This window comes from Macaca nemestrina, chromosome 13 (genome assembly GCF_043159975.1).
Source record: "Macaca nemestrina isolate mMacNem1 chromosome 13, mMacNem.hap1, whole genome shotgun sequence".
In the NCBI taxonomy this organism is placed as follows: domain Eukaryota; kingdom Metazoa; phylum Chordata; class Mammalia; order Primates; family Cercopithecidae; genus Macaca; species Macaca nemestrina.
Window position 1 is genome coordinate 102,992,212 of NC_092137.1, and position 11,375 is coordinate 103,003,586.

The 11,375-nt window shown below is 44.4% G+C and overlaps 1 non-coding gene across 1 annotated transcript; it reads right to left on the reverse strand.

Moving 5' to 3' along the window:
- Positions 1-162: 162 nt before the first annotated feature.
- On the reverse strand, positions 163-266 carry LOC139358041 (U6 spliceosomal RNA). Its single transcript, XR_011612257.1, has one exon. It is a non-coding gene; the product is annotated as a U6 spliceosomal RNA (small nuclear RNA).
- Between the last annotated feature and the right edge of the window lie 11,109 nt (positions 267-11,375).

Here is an 11,375-nt window from a genome sequence, read left to right on the forward strand (position 1 = left end):
GAGAGAGGGAGGGAGGGAGGGAGGGAGGGAGAGAGGGAGGGAGGGAAAGAAAAGAAAAAAAAGAAAAGAAAAAGGACTTTTCCTTTCTGGCTTAAACTAGGCTTTATTCATCTCAATTTCCCCTTCTCTCTCTCTCATTACCCCAAATCTTTATTTATTTGTTTTTTAATGGAATGATCCAGGAATTTGCATGCCATCCTGGTGCAGAGGCCATGCTAAGTTTCTCTGTATTGTTCTAACTTTTAGCATATGTGCTGTGGAAGCAAGCCTAAATCTTCATTGGTTTTTAAAAAATTATTATAAAAGTATGCATTCTTATTGTAGAAACAAAACCAAACCAAAGAAATATAAACATTTCTGACTTAGATTTGGGGGGAGTGGTAAATGCCTCTAATTTCAATAGGGAGTCATTTACAGTGGCAACAAATTACATAACACTGCTGTAAAAAGTATTGTGGTTGTTGAAAAAGTGACACCCTGGCCAGATCTGGTGGCTCACTCCTGTAATCCCAGCACTTTGGGAGGCAGAGGCAGGCGGATCGTGAGGTCAAGAGATTGAGACCATCCTGGCCAACATGGTGAAACCCCGTCTCTACTAAAAATACAAATATTAACTGGGTGTGGTGGTGCATGCGTGTAGCCCCAGCTACTCTGGAGGCTGAGGCAGAAGAATCGCTTGAACCCGGGAGGCAAAGTTGGCAGTGAGCCAAGATCGCACCACTGCACTCCAGCCTGGGGGACAGAGCGAGAGTCCGTCTCAAAAAAAAAAAAAAAAAAAGAAAGATAAAGTGACATCCTGCCTGCTTAACTAGTCTCCATCATCATCACTCACTGGGCCCCTGAAGCCATGTGAGTTTGCAACCCCTTCTGTACGCTCAGTCCTCATCGATGGACTGGTTACTCCCCTCATTGGGGTGGGGAAAATTCCAGCTAACATGTACAGGTCCCTGCTATGAACTAAGTGCCTTTCCATGTATTACGTCATCAGATCCCAGGGACTAGCCTTAGAGGAAAGGCACTGCTCTGCTTATTTTTCAGATAAGGGCATGGGTCACGTAGCCCGTGCAAGGTCAACACTAGTGAATACAGGACTCTAGTCAAATGTAGAAATTTAATTCTGAACCCTGTGCGTTTAACTCTAGACTGTACCGCCTCCCTAAAGAGACCCAAACCATGCCTTACAGTGACCTTGAAGGATAAACGCAGGTCCAGCAGAGGGTCTAACATCCAGGGAAACCTCCCTGGAGAGCTTGGGCTTCACTAGGGATTCTTGGTTTTTTTTTTTGTTTGTTTGTTTGTTTGTTTGTTTTGAGACGGAGTCTCGCTCTGTCGCCCAGCCCAGGCTGGTGTGCAGTGGCGCGATCTCGGCTCACTGCAAGCTCCGCCTCCCGGGTTCACGCCATTCTCCTGCCTCAGCCTCCCGAGTAGCTGGGACTACAGGCACCCACAACCGCGCCCGGCTAATTTTTTGTATTTTTAGTAGAGACGGGGTTTCACCGTGGTCTCGATCTCCTGACCTTGTGATCCGCCCGCCTCGGCCTCCCAAAGTGCTGGGATTACAGGCGTGAGCCACCGCGCCCGGCTCACTAGGGATTCTTGGCTCCAAATGGAATAAGTCCTGAATGGGTGCCTTTCGGGTTGGGTGACAAGCCAAGGGAAAGATATTCTGGGGGAAAGGGACGGGACAATAGGAAAGCAAAGTCTCTTTAGCACACTCCATGTTGATTTCTGTTTTTCGAATCATCAAGTTTCCTTTCCTCCCTCCCTCCCTCCCTCCCTCCCTCCCTCCCTCCCTTCCTTCCTTTCCTTCTTTTTTCTCAATCTCTCCTTTTTCATCCAACTGAAACCTGTGGGAAATGCTGGTATCTTCCTGAGCTGAAACCTTTTAAAAAATTTTTTAATCTGATTTCAGAGAGGCATGTGTTGATCCCTCCATTGTCTATGATGGAACAAAATCTCAGACCCGTAATTATCTCTTCTCCTGGCAGGCCTTAAGATGAAACAGACAGGAAGACCTGAGCGGATTCTTCTCAGATGCCACCTCTTAGCACTGGGCTTTGCGAGCCTGTTATTTGGGGCGCTGCAGAAGGCAAGGCCCTATCCCGCCAAGGATCAATGGGAAAATAAGCAGTTGCTTGTGAATAGACTGCGGTCTCCTGCAGTTGTCAGGCCTCCTTGGTAATGGCTATTTATCCCCACTTAATTGCTACCTGGGTTCCCCTCATTCTGTGCTGGCTGGCACTTCCCACCACTGCCACCCTGGGCAAACTCAGGGCAGCCTGCAGAGGTGCAGCATGCCTGCCCGCCAGCCCCTTCACAGAAGCTGAAGATGCTGGTGACCTCAGCAAGCCTGCATCAGTGACACCACCCTTTACTGCCTCTCTACTGGGTGGTGTTACCCTGATCATCAATGCCTCGTGCCAGCTGTACTGGCTCAGCCCTGGGATCTACTTGCCAGCCATGCTTAGTGTCCAGGTGGTTCATGGGTAGACCTGAGTGATAGTACTTCTATTTGACAACAAACAGTCTGAAGCTGGAAAAAAAAAAAAAAGGAAAGAAAAAAAAAGTGTGTTCCTGGAAAGTGGAAGAGCCCAGAGAACTTCAGAGAAAGGGCATCTAAGCCCATCCATGTCTGGATCTCATTATGTGATATGATAAATGGATACCTTTAAAATAAGAGAGAAAAACACATTAGTACCTAAGTAAAAATCCAACACAAAATATGATAAACCAAACCACACATTATAGCATGAGTAAATTTGACAAATATAAACTAGCTTGAACTTGGAAAATCAAATCCTGTAATTTATAATCATCAAGAAGATGATTCCCATCACGGAATGGGAGAAAATATTTGTACATTATCTACTAGACAGTGGCCTAGTATCGAAAATATATAAAGAACAATGACAGCTTAATGATAGAAAAAAACAATGCTAGCCTGACAAAGGCAAGGCAAAAAAAAAAAAAAGATAATCCAATTGAAAAAGATTTGAACAGACATTTCTACAAAGAAAATATACAAATTGGGCGGGGCATAGTGGCTCATATCTGTAATCCCATTACTTTGGGAGGCTGAGGGAGGAACCCTTGAGGCCAGGAGTTTGAGATCAGCCTGAGCAACATAGCGAGACCTCATCTTTACTAAAAGAAAAAAAATTAGCTGGGCATGGTGGCTTGTGCCAGTAGTTCCCACTACTTGGGAGGCTGAGGTAGAATGATGACTTGGGCTCAGGAATTTGAGGCTGCAGTGGGCTGAGACTGAGCCACTGTACTCCAATCTAGGCAACAGAACAAGTCCCTATCTCAAAAAATAAATCAATAAATAATGCAAATGGCCAATAAGCACATGAAACAATGTTCAACACAATCATTGGGAAAATGCAAACCAAAATTACAATGGGCTACCATTTCACATCCACCAGGATGGCTATAATCAGACATATAGACAATAATAAGTATAGACAAGGAAAAATCAGAACCTCATACATTGCTACTGATAATGTAAAATGGTGCAGCCACTTACATGCTGGAAAAAGTATGGCAGTGCCTCAAAAGTCAAACATGGAATTACTATACAATCCTATGAATAAAATTGACCAGCACTTCTACTCTTAGTTCACAAGAACTGAAAACGTTATGTCCATGCAAAAGCTTGAACATGAATATTCATAGCAGCATTATTTACAATATCCAGCAAGTAGAAACAACCCAAATGTCTATCATCAGATAAATGGATAAATAAAATGTAGTACAGGTTGAGTATTCCAAATCTGATAATCTGAAATATAAAATCTGAAGCTTTTTGAGCACTGACATGATGCTCAAAGGAAATGTTGATTGGAACATTTAGAATTTTGGACTTTTGGATTTGGGATGCTCAACCAGTAAGTATAATGCAAATATTCCCAAATTTTTTAAAAATCCAAAATTTGAAACATTTCTGGTCCCAAACATTTTGAATAAAGGCTATTCAACCTGTGTATTCATACAATGGAATATTACAGAGTAATGAAAACAAATTTGGTATGATACATACTACAATGTGGATGAGCCTGAAAAACATTATGCTACAGGTGGATGTGGTAGCTCAAGCCTGTCATACCAGTACTTTGGGAGGCCAAAGCAGGAGTTTGAGACCAGCCTGGCCAACATAGTGAAACCCCATCTCTACTGAAAATGCAAAAATTAGCCAGGCATGGTGGTGCATGCCTGTAATCCCAGCTACTTGGGAGGCTGGAGCACCAGAATCTCTTGAACCTGGGAGGTGAAGGTTACAATGAGCCAAGATTGCCTGAGCACTCTGTCTCAACAAAACAAAACAAAACAAATTATGCTGAGTGAAAGAAGCCAGTTGCGAAAGGCCAACCGTGTATGACTCTATTTACATTCATGTGAAATGAACAGAATAGGCAAATCCATGGAGACGGAAAGTACATTAGTGATTGCCAGGGGCTAGGGGAGGAAGAAATGGGGAGTGCTTGCTAAGGAGTATGAGGATTTCTTTTTTTGAGAGAGAGAGTTTCGCTCTGTCACCCAGGCTGGACTGCACTGGCATGATCTCAGCTCACTGCAACCTCTGCCTCCTGGGTTCAAGAGTATGAGGATTTTGGGGGGGTTGATGGAAGGTTCTCAAATTAGACAGTGGTAATGATTGCACAACTTTATGAATACCCTAAAGGCCACCAAGTAGTACACTTCTAAAGCATGACTTTTATGGCATGCAAATTATATATCCATTTTTTTAAGTCTAAAGCACAGTTCTCTCAAACAGCTGACGGTCTTCAGTGTTCAAACACTGCTGTTCAACATCATCTAATTATCAATAACTTAGGTTTTTATTTTCTGAGGTGACCACAAATCACATTATTCTTGATGAATTAATTGATTCATGACCTCCTAAAAGACAAAAAATGGAAAGAAGTTCAGAAAATAAATAGCATTAATTATTCAAATTTTAATTAATAAGAATGTAAAACATTTTTCCTAAGCAACAAGGAAAATAATAGTCATGTCGGTAGACCTGGAGACACCTCCACACGATGATGTGACGAGTGACTTTAGGACTCAAACATGACACAAAGACTCTCATGTTCTGATTTGTTCACTTATTCATCTCTCAAACTACTACGGTTGTTAATATGTGCTGGGCCCTGGGGAGAGACTGTGAGTTTCCTCAAAGACCTCAATGTCTAAGGTAAGAGGTAAACCTGTGACCAAATCCTTGTAGTGCTGAGGATAATGTGCTAGAAGGGTCATCACGCAATGTTCTAGGTCCAGCAGTGGCCTGACTGACAGTGCAATTGTTTTCACGCACAGATATTCTCAAAGGTCCCAGAATCAGCCCAGCATTTAACTGCATTTCCTCTCTCACCAGCAGCATTTTCTCCAGGTATATGTTATTACCCCAAATCATCAACTGACAGCACAATCGTGACCTCTACAATGTTTTAAAAATGTGAAGTAAGTAGCCATGGACAGTAGCACATCACCTATGGGACCCGCTACTTGGGAGGCTCAGCCCAGGGGGATTGCTTGAACCCAGGACTTCAGGGGTGCCTTACACTGTACTATGATTATGCCTGTGAATAGCCACTGCACTCTAACCTGGGCAACATAGCTAGACCCTGTCTTTTAAAAAATTAGCCTGGAGTGGTGGTGCACCTGTAGTCCTAGCTACTGGGGAAGCGGAGATGGGAGGATCCTTGAGCCCAGGAATTTGAGGCTGCAGCCAGCTATGATGATACCACTGCACTCTAGACTGGGTGGCAGAGCAAGAGCCTGTCTTAAGAAAAACAAATAAGGCCGGGCGCGGTGGCTCACGCCTGTAATCCCAGCACTTTGGGAGGCCGAGACGGGCGGATCACAAGGTCAGGAGATCGAGACCACGGTGAAACCCTGTCTCTACTAAAAATACAAAAAATTAGCCGGGCGCGATTGTGGGCGCCTGTAGTCCCAGCTACTCGGGAGGCTGAGGCAGGAGAATGGCGTGAACCCGGGAGGCGGAGCTTGCAGTGAGCCGAGATCGCGCCACTGCACTCCAGCCTGGGCGACAGAGCGAGACTCCGTCTCAAAAAAAAAAAAAAAAGGAAAAACAAATAAATAAAAATTAAAGTTTTTTTTTTTTTTTTTTTTTTTTTTTTTTTTTTTTTTGAGACAGAGTCTGGCTCTGTCGCCCAGGCTGGAGTGCAGTGGCGCGATCTCGGCTCACTGCAAGCTCCGCCTCCCGGGTTCACGCCATTCTCCTGCCTCAGCCTCCTGAGTAGCTCGGACTACAGGCGCCCACCACCACACCTGGCTAATTTTTTGTATTTTTTAGTAGAGACGGGGTTTCACCGTGTTAGCCAGGATGGTCTCGATCTTCAGACCTCATGATCCGCCCGCCTTGGCCTCCCAAAGTGCTGGGATTACAGGCATGAGCCACCGTGCCCGGCCAAAATTAAAAGTTTTAAACAAATCGGCAACATATAAAAAATAGTGGCCAGGCACAGTGGCTCATGCCTGTAACCCCAGCAACTCGGGAGGCCAATGTAGGAGAATTGCTTGAGACCAGGAGTTCGAGATCAGTCTGGGCAACATAGCAAGACCCTGTACTCTACAAAAAAAAAAAAATTAGTTTATAAAAATAAATAAATAAATGTGTAATAACAATTAAAAGGTTTTAAATAAAAATCAAAATGTCTAGTTTCTTTTAAAAATCTGGGCTGGGTGCCGTGACTCATGCCTGTAATCCCAGCACTTTGGGAGGCTGAGGCAGGCGGATAACTTGAGGTCAGGAGTTCAAGACCAGCCAAGCCGACAGGGTGAAACCCCGTCTCTACTAAAATACAAAAACTGGCCAGGCGTGGTGGCACACACCTATAATCCCAGCTACTTGGGAGGCTTGAACCTGGGAGGTGGTGGTTGCAATGAGCAGAGATCACGCCACTGCACTCCAGCCTGGGTGACAGGGCAAGACTCTGTCTCAAAAAAAAAAAAAAAAAAAAAAAAAAAAACCTGGGCTGGGCTGAGTGTGGTGGCTTACTCCTACAATCCAAGCACTTTGGGAGGTGGATTGCTTGAACCCCAGGAGTTCAAGACCAGCCTGGGCAACACGCGAAACCCCGTCTCCACAAAAATACAAAAATTAGGTGGGAATGGTGGCGTGTGCCTATAGTCCCAGCTAATTGAAAGGCTCAGGAGGGGGGACCACTTGAGCTCAGGAGTTCAAAGCTGTAGTGAGTTATGATCATGCCACTGCACTCCAGTCTGGGTGACACAGCAATATACTGTGTTTAAAATAAACAAATAAATAAAATATATTTTTTAAAAACCTGGCAGTGCTGGACCTCTCTACTGGCATATAACTCCAAGCTAGCATAGAATAGTAGCTGTTTCCACTCATCAGATGCACAAATGGACCAAGACTTTCATACCTGCCTAGGATTGATAAACTGGGTGTTGGGTTCAAGGGGCTGCATTATGCTGTCATCTCTTCTTTGCATGTATTTTTAGATGTCTATAATAATAGGTTTAAAGCAAACAAAAAAAGTCAGGGTATGCATTCTTCAATTGGCCACAGTCCCCACCTTGTGCTATGTAATTGAGGCAGAGTGTTGGTTACCATTCACTGGAATTGAGCTACTATTTGTCTTAGTAGTATTAAAAGTCTACTGATGGCCGGATGTGATGACTCACACCTGTATCCCGGCACTTTGGGAGGCCGAGACGGGTGGATCACTTGAGGCCAAGAGTTTGAGACCCTCCTGGCCAACATGGTGAAAGCCCCGTTTCTACTAAAATACAAAAGATTAGCCAGGCATGGTGGTACGCACCTGTAGTCCCAGCTACTAGGGAGGCTGAGGCAGGGGAATCGCTTGAACCCAGGAGGCAGAGATTGCAGTGAGCTGAGATCGTGCCATTGCACTCCAGCCTGGTGACAGAGCAAGACTTTGTCTCACAAAAAAACAAAAAAAAAGATAGTCTACTGACATGTTTTTCACACCTCTCCTGTTTGTCTTATTTTCTTTTCCTGTGTGTGGCTCCTGTACACTCCTTCGAGTACACTGTCTCTAAAAGAAGTCTTGGCCAATGGCCAAACTCTGCCCACAGATGTGTTTTGCTTGGCCCAAAGAATGTTTTCCTTAATAAGAATGCCACAGGTGGGCATCACTTGCTAGTTTTCCTAGTCCTCGCCCCCCACTACCTTGTGATCCTCTGGCCCAATACACATTTATGTTCCTTACCTTGTCCCTGTAGGCGTCTGAATTTTAGAATCGAAGACAAGAAAGACAGTGATTGTATTCAGGATTTCTACTGGTATATGGATGGACCCTGCAAATCTTCAAGAGGCGTGGAAGTCCTGTCTGCCATTAATCCTTTCCATTTAGTGATTGTTGTAAATATCTTCTATTTGGGGGGTTTAAAATAGCTCTTTATCTTTCTTAATCTTTGACTAAATGAGCAGCTATGTTCTGCCCAATATTGGTCAATATCATCACCTCCATCTCTGACTATGTCTCATTATTATTAAATGTTCAACAGAACCGGGTGACAGTGAGTAACTAACTCAATATGACCAAATATAGTTTATACTCAAGAAAATGCAGACAGTCTATGATCACTTCAAAAACTTACAAGCTTCCCAGTAGAGGGGAAAAAAATGCAACACCAAATAGGTGTAAGATATTATTATATCTCTACTGAGTTGATTTCAAAAATGAAAAGGGTAACATTCTGTGATTACGAGAAACAGGTTCGCTTGCACATCACTTGGTAGCTGCAAATTGTTGGATCAGGTAAGTAACTTGCAAATATTATAATAGGCATGGTTAGGTAATTTCATTGGAAGATAAACCCCCTCAAAAAATAACCAAAAATGAAGCAGACAAAGATATTTCTACTAGTACCATTTATAAGATTAAAAAAAAAAAAGTAAGCAAATCCCAATGCCAAAAATAAGTGATAGACTAAGAAAACTTTCATTTATTATCATTATTATTAGAGATGAAGTCTTTTTTTTTTTTTTTTTTTTTTTTTGAGACGGAGTCTCGCTCTGTCACCCAGGCTGGAGTGCTGTGGCCGGATCTCAGCTCACTGCAAGCTCCGCCTCCCGGGTTCACGCCATTCTCCTGCCTCAGCCTCCTGAGTAGCTGGGACTACAGGCGCCCGCCACCTCACCCGGCTAGTTGTTTGTATTTTTTAGTAGAGACAGGGTTTCACCGTGTTAGCCAGGATGGTCTCGATCTCCTGACCTCGTGATTCGCCCGTCTCGGCCTCCCAAAGTGCTGGGATTACAGGCTTGAGCCACCGCGCCCGGCCAGAGATGAAGTCTTGCTCTGTCTCCCAGGCTGGAGTACAGTGGAGCCATCATAGCTCACTGCAGCCTTGAACTCCAGGGCTCAAGTGATCCTCTCACTTCAGCTTCCTGAGTAGTTGGGACTACAGATGCACACCATGATGCCTGGCTAATTGTTTATGTTTTGTAGAGATGGGGTTTCACCATGTTTCCCTGGCTGGTCTTGAACTCCTGACCTCAAGCCATCTTCCTACCTCAGCCTCCCAAAGTGTTGGGATCACAGATATAGTATAGTTTTGATGTTTGTCCCTTCCATATCTCATGTTGAAATGCGATTCCAAATGTTGGATGTGAGGCTTAGTAGGATGTTTGGGTCATAAGGGTGGATCCTTCATGAATGACATCCTTCCCCTCCCAGTGGTAATGAGATCTGGCTGTTTAAAAGATTCTAGGACCTCCCCCTTCTCTCTCTTGCTTTTTTTCTCACCATATGACACCCCTGCACTTGTTCACCCTTTGTCTTCCACCATGATTGTAAGTTTCTTTTTTTCTTTCTTCCTTTATTTTCTTTTCTTTTCTTTTTTTTTTTTTTTCTTTGTCTTTTTGAGATGGAGTCTCATTCTATCACCCAGGCTAGAGTACAGCAACATGATCTCGACCGACTGTAACTTCCACCTTCAAGGTTCAAGTGATTCTCCTGCTTCAGCCTCCCAAGTAGCTGCGACTACAGGTGCATGCCACCATGCTCAGCTAGTTTTTGTATTTTTAGTAGAGACAGGGTTTGGCCATGTTGGCAAGGCTGGTCTTGAACTCCTGACCTCAGGTGATCCGCCTGCCTTGGTCTCCCAGAGTGCTGAGATTACAGATGTGAGCCACCACATCTGGCACCCATTATCATAAGTGTCTTTAGCCTTTACCAAAAGTTGACCAGATACTGGTGCCATGCTTGCATAGCCTGCAGAACTATGATCCAAATAAACCTCTTTTTAAATAAATTACCCAGCCTCAGGCTTTCCTTTAGAGCAATACAAATGAACTGACACAGAAAATTGGCACTGAGGAGTGGGGTGCTGCTAGAAAGCTATCTGAAGATGTGGAAGCAGCTTTGGAACTGTGTATTGGGCAGAGATTGGAAGAGTTTGGAGGTCACAGAAGAAAACAGGAAGATGAGGGACAGTTTGGAATGTCTTGGAGACTGGGTAAGTGGCTGTGACACAAATGCTGATGAAATGTTAACAGTAAAGACCAGTCTGAGGAAGTCTCAGATGGAAATGAGGAACCTCAAACTGAAAAAAAAAAACAAACCTCGAATGTGTTATGCCTTAGCAAAGAGCTTGGCTGGATTGTGTCCATGATCTAGGAATTTGTGGAAGGTTTAACTTAAGAGTGGTGGAAGAAATTTTTTTTTCTTTTTTTTTTTTTTGAGGCAGAGTCTCATTCTGTCGCCAAGGCTGGAGTACAACGGTGCGATCTTGGCTCACTGCAACCCCCCCTCCCCAGTTCAAGCTATTCTCCTGCCTCGGCCTCCCAAATAGCTGGGATTACAGGCACCCACCGCCACGCCTGGTTAATTTTTTGTATTTTTAGTAGAGACAGGGTTTCGCCATGTTGGCCAGGCTGGTCTCAAACTTCTGATGTCAGGTGATCCCCCCGCCTTGGCCTTCCAAAGTGCTGGGATTACAGGCATGAGCCACCATGCCTGGCCAGGTCGAAGAAATTTCTAAGCTGCAACGTGTTCGAGATGAAGATGTGGCCTGGTCAAACAACCTATGGTCAGGTACAGGAGGAAAGCAATGACTTAAAGTTGGAACTTATAATTAAAAGGGAGGCAGAGTACAAAAATTTGGAATATTTGCAACCTGGCCCCATGGTAGAGAAGGACAAAGCATTTTCAGGGCCGGGTGTGGTGGCTCATGGTGAAACCCCGTCTCTACTGAAAATACAAAAATTAGCCGGGTGTGGTGATGCATGCCTATAATCCCAGTTACTAAGGAGGCTGAGGCAGGAGAATCGCTGGAAGCCGGGAGGCAGAGGCTGTAGTGAGCTGAGAATGCGCCACTGCACTCTAGCCTGGGTGACAGAGTGAGACTCCGTCTCA